A 9,625-nucleotide genomic window follows, 5' to 3' on the forward strand; every position below is an offset into this window, starting at 1 on the left:
ATACTCATATAAACACATAAATACATATGTATACATGTCTAAATATGTCTATATATGTGTATATGTGTATTTACAGAGATATATACTCATATAAACACAAATACATATGTATACATGTGTAAATATGTCTATATATGTGTGTGTATTTACAGAGATATATACTCATATAAACAGAAATACATATGTATACATGTCTAAATATGTCTATATATGTATGTGTGTATTTACAGAGATATATACTCATATAAACACATAAATACATATGTTTACATGTCTAAATATGTCTATATATGTGTATATGTGTATTTACAGACATATATACTCAATATAAACACAAATACATATGTTTACATGTCTAAATATGTTTATATATGTGTATATGTGTATTTACAGAGATATATACTCAATATAAACACAAATACATATGTTTACATGTCTAAATATGTTTATATATGTGTATATGTGTATTTACAGAGATATATACTCAATATAAACACAAATACATATGTTTACATGTCTAAATATGTCTATATATGTGTATATGTGTATTTACAGACATATATACTCAATATAAACACAAATACATATGTTTACATGTCTAAATATGTTTATATATGTGTATATGTGTATTTACAGAGATATATACTCATATAAACACATAAATACATATGTATACATGTCTAAATATGTCTATATATGTGTATATGTGTATTTACAGAGATATATACTCAATATAAACACAAATACATATGTTTACATGTCTAAATATGTCTATATATGTGTATTTACAGAGATATATACTCAATATAAACACAAATACATATGTTTACATGTCTAAACATGTCTATATATGTGTATTTACAGAGATATATACTCAATATAAACACAAATACATATGTTTACATGTCTAAATATGTTTATATGTGTATATGTATATTTACAGAGACATATACTCATATAAACACATAAATGCATATGTATACATGTCTAAATATGTCTATATATGTGTGTGTGTGTATTTACAGAGATATATACTCATATAAACACATAAATACATATGTTTACATGTCTAAATATGTCTATATATGTGTATATGTGTATTTACAGACATATATACTCAATATAAACACAAATACATATGTTTACATGTCTAAATATGTTTATATATGTGTATATGTGTATTTACAGAGATATATACTCAATATAAACACAAATACATATGTTTACATGTCTAAATATGTTTATATATGTGTATATGTGTATTTACAGAGATATATACTCAATATAAACACAAATACATATGTTTACATGTCTAAATATGTCTATATATGTGTATATGTGTATTTACAGACATATATACTCAATATAAACACAAATACATATGTTTACATGTCTAAATATGTTTATATATGTGTATATGTGTATTTACAGAGATATATACTCATATAAACACATAAATACATATGTATACATGTCTAAATATGTCTATATATGTGTATATGTGTATTTACAGAGATATATACTCAATATAAACACAAATACATATGTTTACATGTCTAAATATGTCTATATATGTGTATTTACAGAGATATATACTCAATATAAACACAAATACATATGTTTACATGTCTAAACATGTCTATATATGTGTATTTACAGAGATATATACTCAATATAAACACAAATACATATGTTTACATGTCTAAATATGTTTATATGTGTATATGTATATTTACAGAGACATATACTCATATAAACACATAAATGCATATGTATACATGTCTAAATATGTCTATATATGTGTGTGTGTGTATTTACAGAGATATATACTCAATATAAACACAAATACATATGTTTACATGTCTAAATATGTTTATATATGTGTATATGTGTATTTACAGAGATATATACTCAATATAAACACAAATACATATGTTTACATGTCTAAATATGTCTATATATGTGTATATGTGTATTTACAGAGATATATACTCATATAAACACATAAATACATATGTATACATGTCTAAATATGTCTATATATGTGTATATGTGTATTTACAGAGATATATACTCAATATAAACACAAATACATATGTTTACATGTCTAAATATGTCTATATATGTGTATTTACAGAGATATATACTCAATATAAACACAAATACATATGTTTACATGTCTAAATATGTCTATATATGTGTATTTACAGAGATATATACGCAATATAAACACAAATACATATGTTTACATGTCTAAATATGTTTATATATGTGTATATGTATATTTACAGAGACATATACTCATATAAACACATAAATGCATATGTATACATGTCTAAATATGTCTATATATGTGTGTGTGTGTATTTAAAGAGATATATACTCAATATAAACACCAATACATATGTTTACATGTCTAAATATGTTTATATATGTGTATTTACAGACATATATACTCATATAAACACATAAATACATATGTATACATGTCTCAATATGTCTATATATGTGTGTGTGTGTGTATTTACAGAGATATATACTCAATATAAACACAAATACATATGTTTACATGTCTAAATATGTCTATAAATGTGTATTTACAGAGATATATACTCAATATAAACACAAATACATATGTTTACATGTCTAAATATGTCTATATATGTGTGTTTATTTACAGAGATATATACTCATATAAACACATAAATACATATGTATACATGTCTAAATATGTCTATATATGTGTATTTACAGAGATATATACTCAATATAAGCACAAATACATATGTTTACATGTCTAAATATGTCTATATATGTGTATTTACAGAGATATATACTCAATATAAACACAAATACATATGTTTACATGTCTAAATATGTTTATATATGTGTATATGTGTATTTACAGAGATATATACTCATATAAACACATAAATACATATGTATATATGTCTAAATATCTCTATATATGTGTGTGTGTGTATTTACAGAGATATATAGTCATATAAACACATAAATACATATGTTTACATGTCTAAATATGTTTATATATGTGTGTGTATTTACAGAGATATATACTCATATAAACACAAATACATATGTATACATGTCTAAATATGTTTATATATGTGTGTATGTATTTACAGAGATATATACTCATATAAACACATAAATACATATGTATACATGTGTAAATATGTCTATATATGTGTGTGTGTGTATTTACAGACATATATACTCATATAAACACATAAATACATATGTTTACATGTCTAAATATGTCTATATATGTGTGTGTGTGTATTTACAGAGATATATACTCAATATAAACACAAATACATATGTATACATGTCTAAATATGTTTATATATGTGTATATGTGTATTTACAGAGATATATACTCATATAAACACATAAATACATATGTATACATGTCTAAATATGTCTATATATGTGTGTATGTGTATTTACAGAGATATATACTCAATATAAACACAAATACATATGTTTACATGTCTAAATATGTCTATATATGTCTATATGTGTATTTACAGAGATATATACTCATATAAACACATAAATACATATGTATACATGTCCAAATATGTCTATATATGTGTGTGTGTGTGTATTTACAGATATATATACTCAATATAAACACAAATACATATGTTTACATGTCTAAATATGTCTATATATGTGTATATGTGTATTTACAAAGATATATACTCATATAAACATATAAATACATATGTTTACATGTCTAAATATGTCTATATATGTGTATATGTGTATTTACGGAGAGTAATACTCAATATAAACACAAATAGATATGTATACATGTGTAAATATGTCTATATTTGTGTGTGTGTATGTATTTACAGAGATATATACTCAATATAAACACAAATACATATGTATACATGTGTAAATATGTCTATATTTGTGTGTGTGTATGTATTTACAGAGATATATACTCAATATAAACACAAATACATATGTTTACATGTCTAAATATGTTTATATATGTGTATATGTGTATTTACAGAGATATATACTCATATAAACACATAAATACATATGTATATATGTCTAAATATCTCTATATATGTGTGTGTGTATGTGTTTATATGAGTATATATCTCTGTAAATACACAAATACATATGTTTACATGTCTAAATATGTTTACATATGTGTGTGTATTTACAGAGATATATACTCATATAAACACAAATACATATGTATACATGTCTAAATATGTTTATATATGTGTGTATGTATTTACAGAGATATATACTCATATAAACACATAAATACATATGTATACATGTGTAAATATGTCTATATATGTGTGTGTGTGTATTTACAGACATATATACTCATATAAACACATAAATACATATGTTTACATGTCTAAATATGTCTATATATGTGTGTGTGTGTATTTACAGAGATATATACTCAATATAAACACAAATACATATGTATACATGTCTAAATATGTTTATATATGTGTATATGTGTATTTACAGAGATATATACTCATATAAACACATAAATACATATGTATACATGTCTAAATATGTCTATAAATGTGTGTGTGTGTATTTACAGAAATATATACTCAATATAAACACAAATACATATGTATACATGTCTCAATATGTCTATATATGTGTGTGTGTGTGTGTATTTACAGAGATATATACTCAATATAAACACAAATACATATGTTTACATGTCTAAATATGTCTATAAATGTGTATTTACAGAGATATATACTCAATATAAACACAAATACATATGTTTACATGTCTAAATATGTCTATATATGTGTGTTTATTTACAGAGATATATACTCATATAAACACATAAATACATATGTATACATGTCTAAATATGTCTATATATGTGTATTTACAGAGATATATACTCAATATAAACACAAATACATATGTTTACATGTCTAAATATGTCTATATATGTGTGTTTATTTACAGAGATATATACTCATACAAACACATAAATACATATGTATACATGTCTAAATATGTCTATATATGTGTATTTACAGAAATATATACTCAATATAAACACAAATACATATGTTTACATGTCTAAATATGTCTAGATATGTGTATATGTGTATTTACAGAGATATATACTCATATAAACACATAAATACATATGTATACATGTCTAAATATGTCTATATATGTGTGTGTGTGTATTTACAGAGATATATACTCAATATAAACACAAATACATATGTTTACATGTCTAAATATGTCTATATATGTGTATATGTGTATTTACAGATATATATACTCATGTAAACACATAAATACATATGTTTACATGTCTAAATATGTCTATATATGTGTATATGTGTATTTACAGAGATATATACTCAATATAAACACAAATACATATGTATACATGTGTAAATATGTCTATATTTGTGTGTGTGTATGTATTTACAGAGATATATACTCAATATAAACACAAATACATATGTATACATGTGTAAATATGTCTATATTTGTGTGTGTATGTATTTACAGAGATATATACTCAATATAAACACAAATACATATGTGTACATGTCTAAATATGTTTATATATGTGTATATGTGTATTTACAGAGATATATACTCAATATAAACACAAATACATAATTTTACATGTCTAAATATGTTTATATATGTGTATATGTGTATTTACAGAGATATATACTCAATATAAACACAAATACATTTGTATACATGTCTAAATATGTCTATATATGTGTATTTACAGACATATATACTCATATAAACATATAAATACATATGTATACATGTCTCAATATGTCTATATATGTGTGTGTGTGTATTTACAGACATATATATTCATATAAACACATAAATACATATGTATACGTGTCTAAATATGTCTATATATGTGTGTGAGTATTTACAGACATATATACTCATATAAACACATAAATACATATGTATACATGTGTAAATATGTCTATATATGTGTATTTACAGACATATATACTCATATAAACACATAAATACATATGTATACATGTCTAAATATGTTTATATATGTGTATTTACAGACATATATACTCATATAAACACATAAATACATATGTTTACATGTCTAAATATGTGTATATATGTGTATTTACAGACATATATACTCATATAAACACATAAATACATATGTATACATGTCTAAATATGTCTATATATGTGTGTGTGTATTTACACAGATATATACTCATATAAACACATAAATACATTTGTATACATGTCTAAATATGTCTATATTTGTGTGTATGTATTTACAGGCATATATACTCATATACACACATAAATACATATGTATATATGTCTAAATATATCTATATATGTGTGTGTGTATTTACAGACATATATACTCATATAAACACATAAATACATATGTTTACATGTCTAAATATGTATATATATATGTGTATTTACAGACATATATACTCATATAAACACATAAATACATATGTTTACATGTCTAAATATGTTTATATATGTGTATATGTGTATTTACAGAGATATATACTCAATATAAACACATAAATACATATGTTTACATGTCTAAATATGTTTATATATGTGTATATGTGTATTTACAGAGATATGTACTCAATATAAACACATAAATACATATGTTTACATGTCTAAATATGTTTATATGTGTGTATTTACAGAGATATATACTCAATATAAACACAAATACATATGTTTACATGTCAAAATATTTTTATATATGTGTGTGTGTATTTACAGACATATAGACTCATATAAACACATAAATACATATGTATACATGTCTAAATATGTCTATATATGTGTGTATTTACAGACATATATACTCATATAAACACATAAATACATATGTATACATGTCTAAATATGTCTATATATGTGTGTGTGTGTATTTACAGACATATAGACTCATATAAACACATAAATACATATGTATACATGTCTAAATATGTCTATATATGTGTGTATGTATTTACAGGCATATATACTCATATAAACACATAAATACATATATATATATATATCTAAATATGTCTATATATGTGTGTGTATTTACAGACATATATACTCATATAAACACATAAATACATATGTATATATGTCTAAATATGTCTATATATGTGTGTGTATTTACAGACATATATACTATTATAAACACATACATACATATGTATACATGTCTAAATATGTCTATATATATGTGTGTGTGTATTTACAGACATATATATTAATATAAACACATAAATACATTTGTATACATGTCTAAATATGTCTATATATGTGTGTGTGTATTTACAGACATATATACTCATATAAACACATAAATACATATGTATACATGTCTAAATATGTCTATATATGTGTGTGTATTTACAGAGATATATACTCATATAAACACATAAATACATATGTATACATGTCTAAATATGTCTATAAATATATAAATATATATATGTGTGTGTGTATTTACAGACATATATACTGATATAAACACATATGTATACATGTCTAAATATGTCTATATATGTGTGTGTGTATGTATTTACAGAGATATATACCCATATAAACACATAAATACATATGTATACATGTCTAAATATGTCTATATATGTGTGTGTATTTACAGAGATATATACTCATATAAACACATAAATACATATGTATACATGTCTAAATATGTCTATAAATATATAAATATATATATGTGTGTGTGTATTTACAGACATATATACTGATATAAACACATATGTATACATGTCTAAATATGTCTATATATGTTTGTGTGTGTATTTACAGAGATATATACTCATATAAACTCATAAATACATATGTATACATTTCTAAATATGTCTATATATGTGTGTGTGTGTGTATTTACAGACATATATATTAATATAAACACATAAATATATTTGTATACATGTCTAAATATGTCTATATATGTGTGTGTGTATTTACAGACATATATACTCATATAAACACATAAATACATATGTATACATGTCTAAATATGTCTATATATGTGTGTGTATTTACAGAGATATATACTCATATAAACACATAAATACATATGTATACATGTCTAAATATGTCTATAAATATATTAATATATATATGTGTGTGTGTATTTACAGACATATATACTGATATAAACACATAAATACATATGTATACATGTCTAAATATGTCTATATATGTGTGTGTGTATGTATTTACAGAGATATATACCCATATAAACACATAAATACATTTGTATACATGTCTAAATATGTCTATATATGTGTGTGTGTATTCACAGAGATATATACTCATATAAACACAAAAATACATATGTATACATGTCTAAATATGTCTATATATGTTTGTGTGTGTATTTACAGAGATATATACTCATATAAACTCATAAATACATATGTATACATGTCTAAATATGTCTATATATGTGTGTGTGTGTGTGTGTGTATTTACAGAGATATATACTCATATAAACACATACATACATATGTATACATGTCTAAATATGTCTATATATGTGTGTGTGTGTATTCACAGACATATATACTCATATAAACACATACATACATATGTATACATGTCTAAATATGTCTATATATGTGTGTGTGTGTGTATTTACAGAGATATATACTCATATAAACACATACATACATATGTATACATGTCTAAATATGTCTATATATGTGTGTGTGTCTGTATGTAAATGAAAATATAAAGGTTACTGAAATTGTAGGTAAATGAGGTGGAAAGTATTTGGGTGACTTTGGAGATAAAAATGTTTTTAGAATAGGGGTTGTATATAGGCCTCCATTGCAGGATGAAAAACTGGACAATCTGTCCCTTTATTAGAAGAAATAACCAAAATGACCATGAAGGGTAAGGTTATAGTACTGGGGGACTTTAATTTGCCAGATATAGACTGGAAGATTCCTTCTGCTAGATCAGCTAGAAGCAGGTATATTCTTGAATCTCTGCTAGGGGAATCACTTGAGCAATTAGTCAAGGAACCAACTCGTAAGGAAGCTATATTAGATCTAATACTTACAAACAGTGATACAGTTTCAGATGTGTCTGTAGGCGAGATCTTAGGATCCAGTGATCATTAATCTGTTTGGTTTAGTATTCATGTGCAGGAACTGTCCACCCAGACTAAAACAAAAGTTTTAGACTTTAGGATGGCAGATTTTTCATTAAAGGGACAGTCTAGGCCAAAATAAACTTTCATGATTCAGATAGAGCATGTAATTTTAAACAATTTTCCAATTTACTTTTATCACCAATTTTGCTTTGTTCTCTTTGGTATTCTTAGTTAAAAGCTTAACCTAGGAGGTTCATATGCTAATTTCTTAGACCTTGAAGCCCACCTCTTTCAGATTGCATTTTAACAGTTTTTCACCACTAGAGGGTGTTAGTTCACGTATTTCATATAGATAACACTGTGCTCGTGCACGAGAAGTTATCTGGGAGCAGGCACTGATTGGCTAGACTGCAAGTCTGTCAAAAGAACTGAAAAAAGGGGCAGTTTGCAGAG

The 9,625-nt window shown here is 23.9% G+C and overlaps 1 protein-coding gene across 1 annotated transcript in view; it reads right to left on the reverse strand.

The window, feature by feature from the left end:
• Positions 1 to 9,158, reverse strand: part of DOK1 (docking protein 1) — a 173,079-nt gene extending 163,921 nt beyond the window's left edge. Inside the window, exon 1 of the mRNA XM_053704417.1 lies at positions 9,140 to 9,158. The gene's annotated coding sequence lies outside the window, so the exon portion shown is untranslated. The remainder of the gene's footprint in view (positions 1 to 9,139) is intronic.
• Positions 9,159 to 9,625: the final 467 nt, after the last annotated feature.

This window comes from Bombina bombina, chromosome 2 (genome assembly GCF_027579735.1).
Source record: "Bombina bombina isolate aBomBom1 chromosome 2, aBomBom1.pri, whole genome shotgun sequence".
NCBI classification, from domain to species: Eukaryota; Metazoa; Chordata; class Amphibia; order Anura; family Bombinatoridae; genus Bombina; species Bombina bombina.